Source organism: Pseudophryne corroboree, chromosome 4 (genome assembly GCF_028390025.1).
Source record: "Pseudophryne corroboree isolate aPseCor3 chromosome 4, aPseCor3.hap2, whole genome shotgun sequence".
Lineage (NCBI taxonomy): Eukaryota > Metazoa > Chordata > Amphibia > Anura > Myobatrachidae > Pseudophryne > Pseudophryne corroboree.
Window position 1 is genome coordinate 345,737,150 of NC_086447.1, and position 12,295 is coordinate 345,749,444.

Here is a 12,295-nt window from a genome sequence, read left to right on the forward strand (position 1 = left end):
AGCCAAGGTGTCTTATATTGCCCTCAGGGCGCCCCCCCCCCCCCCCCCAGCGCCCTGCATCCATCAGTGACCGGAGTGTGAGGTGTGCATGAGGAGCAATGGCGCACAGCTGCAGTGCTTTGCGCTACCTTATTGAAGACAGAAGTCTTCTGCCGCCGATTTTCCGGAACACTTCTTGCTTCTGGCTCTGTAAGGGGGCCGGCGGCGCGGCTCCGGGACCGAACACCAAGGTCGGGTCCTGCGGTCGATCGCTCTGGAGCTAATGGTGTCCAGTAGCCTAAGAAGCCCAAACTACCACCAGTTAGGTAGGTTCGCTTCTTCTCCCCTTAGTCCCTCGCTGCAGTGAGGTTGTTGCCAGCAGATCTCACTGTAAAATAAAAAACCTAAAATATACTTTCTTTCTAGGAGCTCAGGAGAGCCCCTAGTGTGCATCCAGCTCAGCCGGGCACAAGATTCTAACTGAGGTCTGGAGGAGGGTAATAGTGGGAGGAGCCAGTGCACACCAGGTAGTCCTAAAGCTTTCTTTAGTTGTGCCCAGTCTCCTGCGGAGCCGCTATTCCCCCATGGTCCTTACGGAGTCCCAGCATCCACTTAGGACGTCAGAGAAAGGAGACATGTAGAGTGAAATATTAAAACAATAGAGACAGAATAACGTGTAAGAAAAAATAAATTAAATTTATGTGTATAAAGATGTATTTAAAAGAAAATGCTGGTACGCTGTCTTGATTTATCAATCAATAAATACCTGTGATTCAAAAAATTATTGAATAATTTATTTAATTTTTTTAAACAACCACTAACTCCTTTTGCCAGTGATGTTTATACAGGGTTACAATGTATCAGTGTTGTAACATTCCTGGTGAGTTCTCAATTCTGTAAATCACAATGCAACATTTGTTGCTATATAGTAATGTGAGAAGAATGTTAAGAGCAACACTGCAAATACCCGGATGACAGTTTATCTGTCTGATTATTTATAAATATGAGGCTCTTATTGCCTTCAATAATACCGGTATATGATCACATGCTGGCAAATTGTTCTTTAATATTGGGTATTATGGGTTGCCCCTATTGGGGTGTATGCTCACCAACCAATACCCCTTAATTGATATCCTGCTATTACAGCAATATTCTTGATGAAACTGCAAGTTCACACAGTACTAGCTTAAAAATAAGCCTGCTTTAGCACCTCTTTATTAGATTATATAAGAAGGAGACATAGGATTTATATATGGATATTGATACTACTGCAGATAATGCTGTCTTAAGTGTACAGCTAATCCAGACACATATGATTCACAAGTTGGTAATACCATCCTTACACAACCACTATTAATTGTGATCCCAGTGATGTGTGCTCACAATAAATCAAGCATGCCAAATTTTTCAGAGATATAAATGGCTTATTTTGATCTCTCATATATTGATGTAATAATTCCAGGACCTGTTATTGCCTCAGTATCTGGTTGGTATTGCAATGCGGCACAGGTACACATTGATAATTAACACTTTGATGTATATTGTGAAACTTTTTACAAACTGCAGTAATATGTCATGGCAACCGGGGAATCGACAACAAGCCCCTGGTGATCCGTGGTCACGTGATCAGAGAGAGCAGGAAGTTCTGTGTGATGTACGTCATTGGGGATATGTGCAAACATGAGAGGGAAATCCCCATGAAAACTATGGACGTGTGTAGCGCAGAAGACGTAATGGAGGACGAGTGGTCACGTGACCGGCGACCCGGATAGGAGGGATATACGACTTTGTGTGACGGTATACCATGTAACCACGATAATGCAGAAGTAGAACTGTGCGGCCTCCAGGAGATGCCCCGTGATTGGGGTAACTAAGGAAGCTATGTAGTAGCTAGGGACATCCACATTGGAGCTGACCTTGAGAAAGACCCGGGGAGGGTCGGAACGCGTGGGTTCTCTTTGGACTGACCCCCTGCGTGTGGACAGCGAGGTGTTTGGACCGATCCGGCGTGTGAAGGAGTTCTGAGACCAGGGAATCCCTGTGCTGCAGCCTGGTGATATACTCTGGGGTACTCATGCTTTTAGAACTGATGTGAGCCAGTTCTCACTAACAGCCGGTAATCAGCCATTACTATTGTCATTGTCAAGGAGGGCAGTCCTACCAGTGAATGTCTGCACCACAAATGTGTGGTTTTTCATGTATTTTAAATTGTTTTGACTTGATCTATGTGATACATTCATGTCTTGTGTGTGTGATGTATTAAAAAACCTTTTAATACAGTATCACAATATGTTTATATATTACCTCTTTTTCCGGTAAAACTCCTGGGACATGCTTGAGAGTTTCTCCCAACTTAACGTATAAGGGCCCTCATTCCGAGTTGTTCGCTCGTTATTTTCCTCCGCATCGGTGCGATTTTCCGCTAACTGCAAATGCGCAATGTTCGCACTGCAGCTGCGCCAAGTAAATTTGCTAAGAAGTTTGGTATTTTACTCACCGCATTACGAGGCTTTTTCTTCGTTCTGCTGATCGTAGTGTGATTGACAGGAAGTGGGTGTTTCTGGGCGGAAACTGGCCGTTTGATGGGAGTGTGTGAAAAAACGCTGCCGTTTCTGGGGAAAACACGGGAGTGGCTGGAGAAACGGGGGAGCGTCTGGCCGAACGCTGGGTGTGTTTGTGACGTCAAACCAGGAACGACAAGCACTGAATAGATCGCACTGGAAGAGTAAGTCTCGAGCTACTCAGAAACTGCAAAGAAAAAACTTTTCGCTATATTGCGAATACTTCGTTCGCAATTCTGCTAAGCTAAGATACACTCCCAGAGGGCGGCGGCTTAGCGTGTGCACTGCTGCGAAAAGCGGCAAGCGAGCGAACAACTCGGATTGAGGGCCAAGGAGCTACATGGATATAAGAGGCGGAAATTCTGCTAACGTGGAGGGAGGCGCTGGTGAAGTGGTATCCTATGTATCGTTTATATTCTGCATTTTATGTTGGAGGTGGGAAAAGCCTCTTACAGTTTACTGCGAAACTAGCGGCCTTTGCGCACTGTTTGATATTTCGCACTTTATATTACATTTGTTTCTCAGTATTACCCTAAAACATTTTATTTGTTTACAGCTATCCTGCTCCAATGTGTGCGACTTCACTGAAATGTAAGTTTCTGTTATGTTATATTTCCACTTTGAAAGTGACTGTTTTCCTGTGCCTCATCCATATATAATTCTCTCTAACTTATAGATGTGTCAGTTACATTGAGCAGCCCATCAATGTTTGGTATGTTTGGTAAGTATAAATTTATAGATGTGTCAGTTACATTGAGCAGCCCATCAATGTTTGGTATGTTTGGTAAGTATAAATTTATAGATGTGTCAGTTACATAGAGCAGCCCATCAGTGTTTGGTATGTTTGGTAAGTATAAATCTAAGTAAATGCATAAAGTTTTAATTTTATTCCTCCTATGAGGGCTGTCTAAAGCATACAGGCATCTTAAGAAATACGCCTGTAGCCAGAGAAGGTCATCTGTGACGGAGCTACTGTATGTCGTACAGGTAACATTGTGACACCACAATAGTAAATTTGGGAACCATGCACTTACAGTATATCAGCAGATATGTGATTGTGACAATATATGGAATATTTCATTTTGTATATGAGAACGGAAAGATCTTGGGCGCTCATTATTGTTAAAGGAAAAAAAAGGTTACGTAAAAATAAAGTAAGGATGGGGATTGCAGTCGCACAGACATAAGCTACTATTTACATGATGTCACATGTTGTGTAACCCAAACAAAGTACATCTAACACCAAATATGCCAGGTCAGAGGTTGTAGAAAACAATACTTGACATTTGCCTAAGTCTTTGCACAAATTTGGATTTTAGTGGAGATCTCTTAAACTGGCCCATAGCTCAGACTTGACTTGGCACAGGCAAATGGTTATAACGGCATGCTACCCGGAATCTTTATAGGTTCACAGATCACACAAGAGTCAAGTAATAGCAAAGGTATAACGATACCTTTTACCACAGCTTGCAATGTAACCGCTTATACAGCAACAATAGTAACTAACTGTATATATGTACAAAAATGCTAGAGCGATCGCCACTTCATGACAGTTCTTGAGTCTATGTGCTGCTATTTAGTGTGGGAAGGTATTGTACTTACATAGCACCAGCAGGCTGCGAATATTCACTCATGTAAGCCATCTTTGCTGAATTACCTTTGTGGATGAACTCTCACACCAAAGACCTAGGCACAGTCTAGTGCTCACTTCCCTGGGATGATATATATCTAAACCAACCTTCAAATACAAGGATCGTCTATTGAATGTCAAGATAGATGGCAACCTCACCCCTCCCACTTGTTGAGCAGATGTTATTTAGGGGTTGAGGGTTAGCCGACAGCTTATGGACATCCTATCCTGTGAATCACATGGCGAGCGTGGAGGCTGCCGCGCTTAACTCTCCGCTTTGCGCTGGGTATCCGGGGTGGTTTTCCTCCGGTGGTCTCCGGCTCCCAGCATGCGGCAGGCGTCCCTCCGGGCCGCAGGTGCCACCATTGTGCCCGGCGTCCATGTGGGCAATATGGGCCAGTGGCGCGACCCAGAGATTCCTCCAATCAGAGGCAGGGTGGGCAATTCAAAAGGAGCCGCTGGGCAAAGCTCCAGCACCTGAGTATCGTCGCTGCCAAGCTGCTCCCAGGCTCATGCTGCTCGTGGAGTGAGTTTCTCTGCTCTCACAGTGTATCAGAATTTCCAGCATTACAGTGTGCTCCTCAGCTCTAACAGTATACCAGAACTTCCAGCGTTACAGTGTGTCCTCAGCTCTCTGAGTTCCAGTGCTTCCAGCATTACCATGTTTCCCAGATCTCTGTGTTCCAGTGCTCCCAGCATTCAGTTTCCTTCAGCATTGTTCACAAGGCATCACTCATTTCTTCATTCAGTGTTCTTCAGCATCGTTCACAAGTCATCACTAATTTCTTCATTCAGTGTTCTTCAGCATCGTTCACAAGTCATCACTCATTTCTTCATTCAGTATTCTTCAGCATCGTTCACAAGTCATCACTAATTTCTTCATTCAGTGTTCTTCAGCATCATTCACAAGTCATCACTCATTTCTTCATTCAGTGTTCTTCAGCATCATTCACAAGTCATCACTAATTTCTTCATTCAGTGTTCTTCAGCATCATTCATTAGTCATCATTCATTCTTCATTCAGTGTTCTTTGGCATCGTTCTCGAGCATTAATTACTTGCTTAAAATTAAATTAAATTAAAATTACTTGCATTAAAGCTGCACGAGGAAGACCTACATCCGGCCATCTCTATTTCGATCCAGCTACGGTTCCTCTTCCCAACCATCGGAAAAATCCCAGAGTACCCAACTCTCTCGACCCAGGTCTGTGACTGAATACTTAGGCCCAATGGACTCGGGGGATTGGAACGTGGAGGCAAGCGCCATACAGAGTTTGGCTTCCCGTGTACAGAGTCAGGAGGCAGCACATTGTCAGGTGATATAGTATCTCCAGGAGTTGTCTGGTCATCTGGATCAAATTGAAGCATCTTTGGCTTTGGTGGTTCTGGGCCCCACTCCAGTTTCTGCTCCAGCATTGCCCAGCCTTCAGCAGCGGTCAGGTCACGTCTCCATCTTCCTACTACATCCCACTATAACGGAAATTCAAAACATTGCTGTGGGTTCTTAAACCAGTGCGAGGTGCATTTTTAACTGCTCTCACATAACTTCCCCACGGATCGATCCAATGTGGCGTACATCATTTCCCTGCTCGAGGGTTCAGCGTTGGATTGGGTATCTCCATTGTGGGAATGTTCTGACCCACTAGTCTCCAATTACACCGACTTCATAGCTTCTTTCCGAAGAATTTTTGATGAGCCCAGCCGGTCCACCGCAGCTTCTACCAAACTGCTCCGTGTTCATCAAGGCTCTCGTTCCGTAGGGCAGTACGTAGTCCAATTCCAGACTATTGCTTCGGAATTACACTGGAATAACCAAGCTCTCAGGGCCGCCTTCTGGAGTGGGCTCTCGGACCGTCTTAAGGATGAGCTGGTCACCAGGGATCTGCCTGATCAACTTGAAGAGTTAATCTTGCTCTGCGTCAAAGTGGATCTCCGCATGCGGGAGCGTGGTAGTGAGCGTAGCCGGTTGGATTGGCCTACGTTCCGGCCTCCCCCTCCCAGACAAGCAGCATCACCAAGTCTGGATGAACCCATGCAGATCAATCGGTCACGGTTGTCTCCTGAAGAACGCCAGCATCGTCGTGAGGGAAAACTTTGCCACTACTGTGGAGCCGTGGATCACTTTATTAAGTTCTGTAACTCACGTCCGGGAAACGGGATAGCCTAGTTTGTACTGGAGGAGTCAAGTTGGGTGCCACGTCTAAATCTTCTCAAGCAGAGGACTGTTTACTCTCTGTATCGTTGTTTTCTGAATCAGCTACGAAGCCCTTTGTAAGGGTCTCCTGCTCTGTGATGCCACGTCGTCATGGCAACCGGGAGACAAGTGCTAGCGGAGTAACCTGAGCGTAGCTGATACTCCGGTTCGGGTCTTTTGCTGTGCAGTGGTTACAGGCTCTGTGCACGGCAGGGGATCCGGTGCTGGTTTTTGTGCTCACAGTCTGTGAGGTCTGAGTGGGGCGTGGACAGCACCTGCTATATAAACCCTCTTCTCAGGTTAGGCAGATGCTACTGAATCTTTGTTGGTTAGTCAGTTCCTGAAAGCTAGCTAGTACTGTGTAAACTTTGTATTTGTTTGTTGATTACTGCAAATAGGCCTTGGGATTTGGTATTACACTCTTCCAATCCAGACCTAGCAGTAAGACTGGAGTCAGTCGTTTAACCTGCTGGGGTTCTTTTGCTACTCTGTGAACCTAGCAAGTTTGCAGCTGTATTCTCAGACTTGCCTGCCAAAATCCTTTCTCACTGTGCAAGGTGTTCAGGTGTCAGTTTAGTGGCAGTAAACTGAACCAGTGCACTGCAAGTGAGGACTAGGATTGTGGAGGCTCTCCTTGTGTCTATTATTCCATCTCTGACCAAGGAGTTTACTGCCACACCCGTTGGTAACCCTTTAGGGTTTTGCTGTTGCCCTTAGCAACAGCATTTCGGGTTCTCTACGTATTAAATCACAACATCTCGCTTCTTTCCATCTGAGCATTCCTAATACTAGGGAGACACCCAGTTTCTTAGCCTTTGGGCTTCTCTGTTCACTTTGTGTTTATTTTGTTACCCTATCACCTTCTGTGTATGTAATGTCATATTCCCCAGTCTGTCTGTGAGTTCATTTGTTTTGCATCCCTCTCCGTTCAGACACCAGTACATTCCTGCTGGCACTGGTGTGCATAACACCCTTTTACACCCTGCTGGACTCTGAAGCTACTGGGAATTTTATCTCTGCCTCTTGCACCCAGGAAATGGGTTTGAAGCTGAAGTCCATCAATCGACCCATTATGCTGACTGCTATCAATGGTACCCAAATCTCCAATGGACTAATTTCTAGTCGCATGGAGCCGACCAAGCTGCATGTCGGAGCTCTACACCTTGAACATCTGGAGTTATTTATTATTTATTTATTACCAGTTATTTATATAGCGCACACATATTCTACAGCGCTTTACAGAGACTATTTGCCCATTCACATCGGTCCCTGCCCCAGTGGAGCTTACAATCTATATTCCCTACCACATGTACACGAGCACACATTCATGCTAGGGTTAATTTGTGTGTGAGGAATCGCTGGATGAGGACGACATCTGTCCTCTGCAGAGCTAGTTTGTGCAAGGAAAGATTAATTGCTTCTTTTTTGGTTGGGGGTTTAATTGCTTCTTTTTTTGTGGGGGCCCAAACAAACCAACCATTTCAGCCACAGTCGTGTGGCAGGCCCTGTAGCTGAAATGATTGGTTTGTTAAAGTGTGCATGTCCTGTTTATACAACATAAGGGTGGGTGGGGGGGTCCAAGGACAATTCCATCTTGCACCTCTTTTTGTCTTTGCATTATGTGCTGTTTGATGATGTTCATCAAAATGAATTATAAATTCCTCAAGATAGGCCTTGACCAGCAATTGCCTCCAGAAAGTACACATGGACCTGTGATGGTGAATTCCAGTGGGGACAAATTGATACTCTGTGAGGATGAGGATGTATACAATGAAAGGGGTGAGGAATCGCAGGATGAGGAGGACATATGTCCTCTGCAGAGCTAGTTTATGCAAGGAGAGATTAATTGCTTCTTTTTTGGTTGGGGGATTAATTGCTTTTTTATTGTGGGGGCCCAAACAAACTAACCATTTCAGAAAAAGGAGAAAGATTATGAGTGCGCTGTCAGCGGCAGCCAGTAAGGGGGGGTCAGCCCCTGAGGGAGTATGCAACAAAGAAATATGTATACTGGCGCCGGCTGTGATACCAATAAGGGACGATATTTTAAAAAAGAATCACAAGATTTTAATAAACATACAGGATCAGTAAAATAAATAGATCAGATGTAATCACACTATCTGTTCTTAGATCATATACAGATGATTTTAAAAAGATATCAATTAAGACCAATTGGATCCCACTCCTGGTAAATATTATAACTACACAGTCTCCGGTTAGGACTCCCTCCTCATATATTCTTGGTTCACTTGAGATAATAGTAATTACCCAGTCCTTATGGGTGTTGTCCCCAGGATCTCAATTTAGCAGGTGAGAATCCAGTTGGCAGCAAGGGAATAATTCCAGGTTGCAATGGGCAGATAGTGTCCAATGAGGGTAAGGGTCCAATTGTTACCGGAGATGCCAGGTGGATCCAGAGCTGATGGTCTGTGTCCTTAGCTCAACGCGTTTCGCTGGTCTAATGGCTGCCAGCTTCCTCAGTGGCAGACCCTGTCGCTGAAATGATTGGTTTGTTAAAGTGTGCATGTTCTGTTTATACAACATAAGGGTGGGTGGGAGGGCCCAAGGACAATTCCATCTTGCACCTCTTTTTTTCTTTGCATTATGTGCTGTTTGGGGCCAAGTTTTTAAACTGCCATCCTATCTGCCACTGCAGTGCCACTCGTAGATGGGCCAGGAGTTTGTGCCGCTCACTTGTGTCGCTTAGCTTAGTCATCCAGCGACCTCGGTGCACCTCTTTTTCTTCTTTGCATTACATGCTTTTTGGGGCCTAGTTTTTAAAACTGACATCCTGTTTACCACTGCAGTGCCACTCCTAGATGGGTCAGGTGTTTGTGATGCCCACTTGTGTTGCTTAGCTTAGTCATCCTGCTACCTTGGTGCAACCTTTTGGCCTAAAAACAATATTTGTGAGGTGTGAAGTGTTCAGAATAGATGGGGAATGAGTGGAAATTAATGTTATTGAGCTTAATAATACCGTAGGATCAAAAATACCCCCAAATTCTGTGATTTTATCTGTTATTATGTTTTGTTTTGTTTTAAATCCAGATCCAAAACCAAAACCCGAAAAGGTGGTTTTGGCAAATGCAATCCAGATTCAAAACACGAGCGGAGATCCAGATCCAAAACCAAAACACAAAACCCGAAAAGTGCCCGCCGCACATCTCTACTATAAATATCACTTGACACTTTATTACTGTAAAACACTTTGGTACAATTTATTGAATCTTCTGAAGAGGACAAGTGTAGGCGTCACTCTTGGCAACCAATCAGATTCTAGATATTATTTTTCTTGTATATACTGTAAAATTATAAATAGAATCTGATTGGTTGCTGTGGGCAACATCTCCAATTGTCCTCTATCAAAGTTTGGTAATTCTCCCCCCTTCTCTCTCAGTGATGGTTTCTGCTCTTTTCAAGATAAATGGATGATGACAGCAGATAACATGATAGTAGAGATGTGCCCCAGCCAAAATCTTGGGTTTTTGATCTGTATCTACTGTACCTCATGTTTTGGATATGTTTTGTTTTTTCCCCAACCGCCCTTGTAGGTTTAGGATCTATAATTTTTTAAGAAAAAATAAATAAAAACAGTTAAAATCACCAAAATGTTACTTGTTTTTGTTCCTACTGTATTATTAACCTCAATGGCATTCATTTCCACTCATTTACATTCAATTTTGAGCACCTCACTGCTCACAATATTGTTTTCATCCATTTTAGGCCTCAGGCTGCAGTGAGCTGGCCGATTACTAACCGACCGAGCAGTGGCACAAACATACGGCAGTTTGTAGCACATCTATGAAACATTGCCACAAAGCAGTGCAGAAATGAGAAGTGGTGCAAATGGAATTGTTCTTTGACCCTCCCTCCCACCCTTATGTTGGATATTAAAAAGTACATGCACAGTGTAGCAAACCAAGCACTTCATTGACAGGGACTGACACTTTTCTGGCTGAAGTGCTTACTTTGTTTGGGCCCCCACAAAACAATTTTTTGGAAGGACTACCACTGATCAATAATGAGGAGGTTGATGATGATGGTGTTAATTACATTATAATATTGTAAAATAAATGTAATGAATTTGCCGCAAATTACGTACCATGGAGAAGGTGCCTAGATGGCTAACTGTCACAACTGAGGGCCTGAGCTGACGGGAGGCAGCCTCAGTTGTAGGGGCTGAGATGTACCGGAACCTGGGAGGTTGTATCAGACCCCTGGACATGTAAGTAACATGAATAATAACTGCCCGAAGGCGTGACCACGACAACTTGGATAAAAGTCAATGATGTTTATTATGACAACTCCGCAACACAGCAGCAGTAAAAGAAAACGTAAAAGTCAGCAAATAATAAATACAGTTCCTGGGTACTACAGGATGGCAGGAGCCACAGGGCACTGGTAGTGTGAGATAGTTCTTATGATCTTCTAGATGGAAAGTCCTTACCAGGCCCGACTGTAGCAATGGAGATAACCCAGGATTGTGCCAGCTGATGTTCCAGGAAAAGCTGGGTTGCTGAAGGTAAAACAGCTGCTGTGGATACTGGCTGGAACCAGACTGTTGTTAGCACGGAGTGGATACTGGCTGGAACCAGTTAAATAATAAATGAACTTGGGAGCGATGAAATATGAACTGAAATGTAGAACTTGAGAGCGGAGAAATAATAATACCGGTGGAGAGTGGTAAAGTGTAGAAAGGACACCGGCCCTTTAAGGGAAGCTGTACTCTGCTGGAAGCTGAGCTGGAAGCAGGTAATGTTGTAGCTGGAAATAGATGAATCCACAATGGATTGGAGAGTCAGGCTACACCGCAGGTGGAATGCTGGTGCGGGTCTCTATGGTGGAAGTCTTGAGACAGGAGCTGGAACCTGGAAGACAATCACAGGAGAGAGACAAACAGGAACTAGGTTTGACAACCAAAGCACTGACGCCTTCCTTGCTCAGGCACAGTGTATTTATACCTGCAGCAAGGAAGGGATTGGCTAGGCAATTATGCAGATTAACAATACTGACAACAGATTGGAGGAAATGATCAGCTGACAGAATCCAAGATGGCTGCGCCCATGCAGACACTTGGAGGGAAGTTTGGTTTGTAATCCATGTGGTAATGAAAACAGTAATGGCGGCGCCGGCCACTGGAGACAGGAGACGCCAGGCTGACAAGTGCACATCCAACCACGCGGACACAGCGGAGGCCGCGGCTGACGTAATCGCCACTCTGACACTCTGCATGCAGAAGCTCAGGGACGGCGGCGGAGGCCGCGGGAGACGCCATGCCAGATGTAATAAGGCGTTACTGTGACAGCGTCTCAGAGAGACAGGAGAGGATGCAGGAATGTGAACATTAGGATAACAGATGGGATCCGGTCCTGGAGCGCTGAGCCAGCCTTAGGAGGCATCTGATGGGTAAGAAATGGCGTCCAGATACCCGGATCGTGACAGCACCCCCCCCTTTAGGAGTGGCCCCAGGACACTTCTTTGGCTTTTGAGGAAACTTGGAATGGAATCTCCGGACCAAGGCAGGAGCATGGACATCAGAAGCATTGGTCCATGAACGTTCCTCAGGACCATAACCCTTCCAGTCAATAAGATATTGTAGTTGACCGTAACGGTGACGTGAGTCCAGGATCTTGGCCACTTCATACTCAACGCCTCGTTGAGTTTGGACTTTCGGAGTTGGAGGAAGTGAGGAATGAAACCGATTCAAGATCAGCGGTTTCAACAGGGAAACATGGAATGTCCTGGGTATTTTTAAGAAGGGAGGCAACTGGAGTCTGTAAGCAACAGGATTGATGACTTGTTCAATCTTGAAAGGACCGATATAGCGAGGTGCAAACTTCATACTGGGAACTCTTAACCTCAAATTCTTCGTGGATAACCATACCCGATCACCCACCTTGAGAGCAGGAACTGCTCGACGCTTCTTATCCGCAAA

The 12,295-nt window shown here is 44.9% G+C and overlaps 1 protein-coding gene across 1 annotated transcript in view; it reads left to right on the forward strand.

Annotated features, from left to right (window-relative positions):
• Positions 1 to 3,302: 3,302 nt before the first annotated feature.
• TMEM207 (transmembrane protein 207) overlaps positions 3,303 to 12,295 on the forward strand; it is a 44,529-nt gene continuing 35,536 nt past the window's right edge. Inside the window, exon 1 of the mRNA XM_063919635.1 lies at positions 3,303 to 3,324. The gene's annotated coding sequence lies outside the window, so the exon portion shown is untranslated. The remainder of the gene's footprint in view (positions 3,325 to 12,295) is intronic.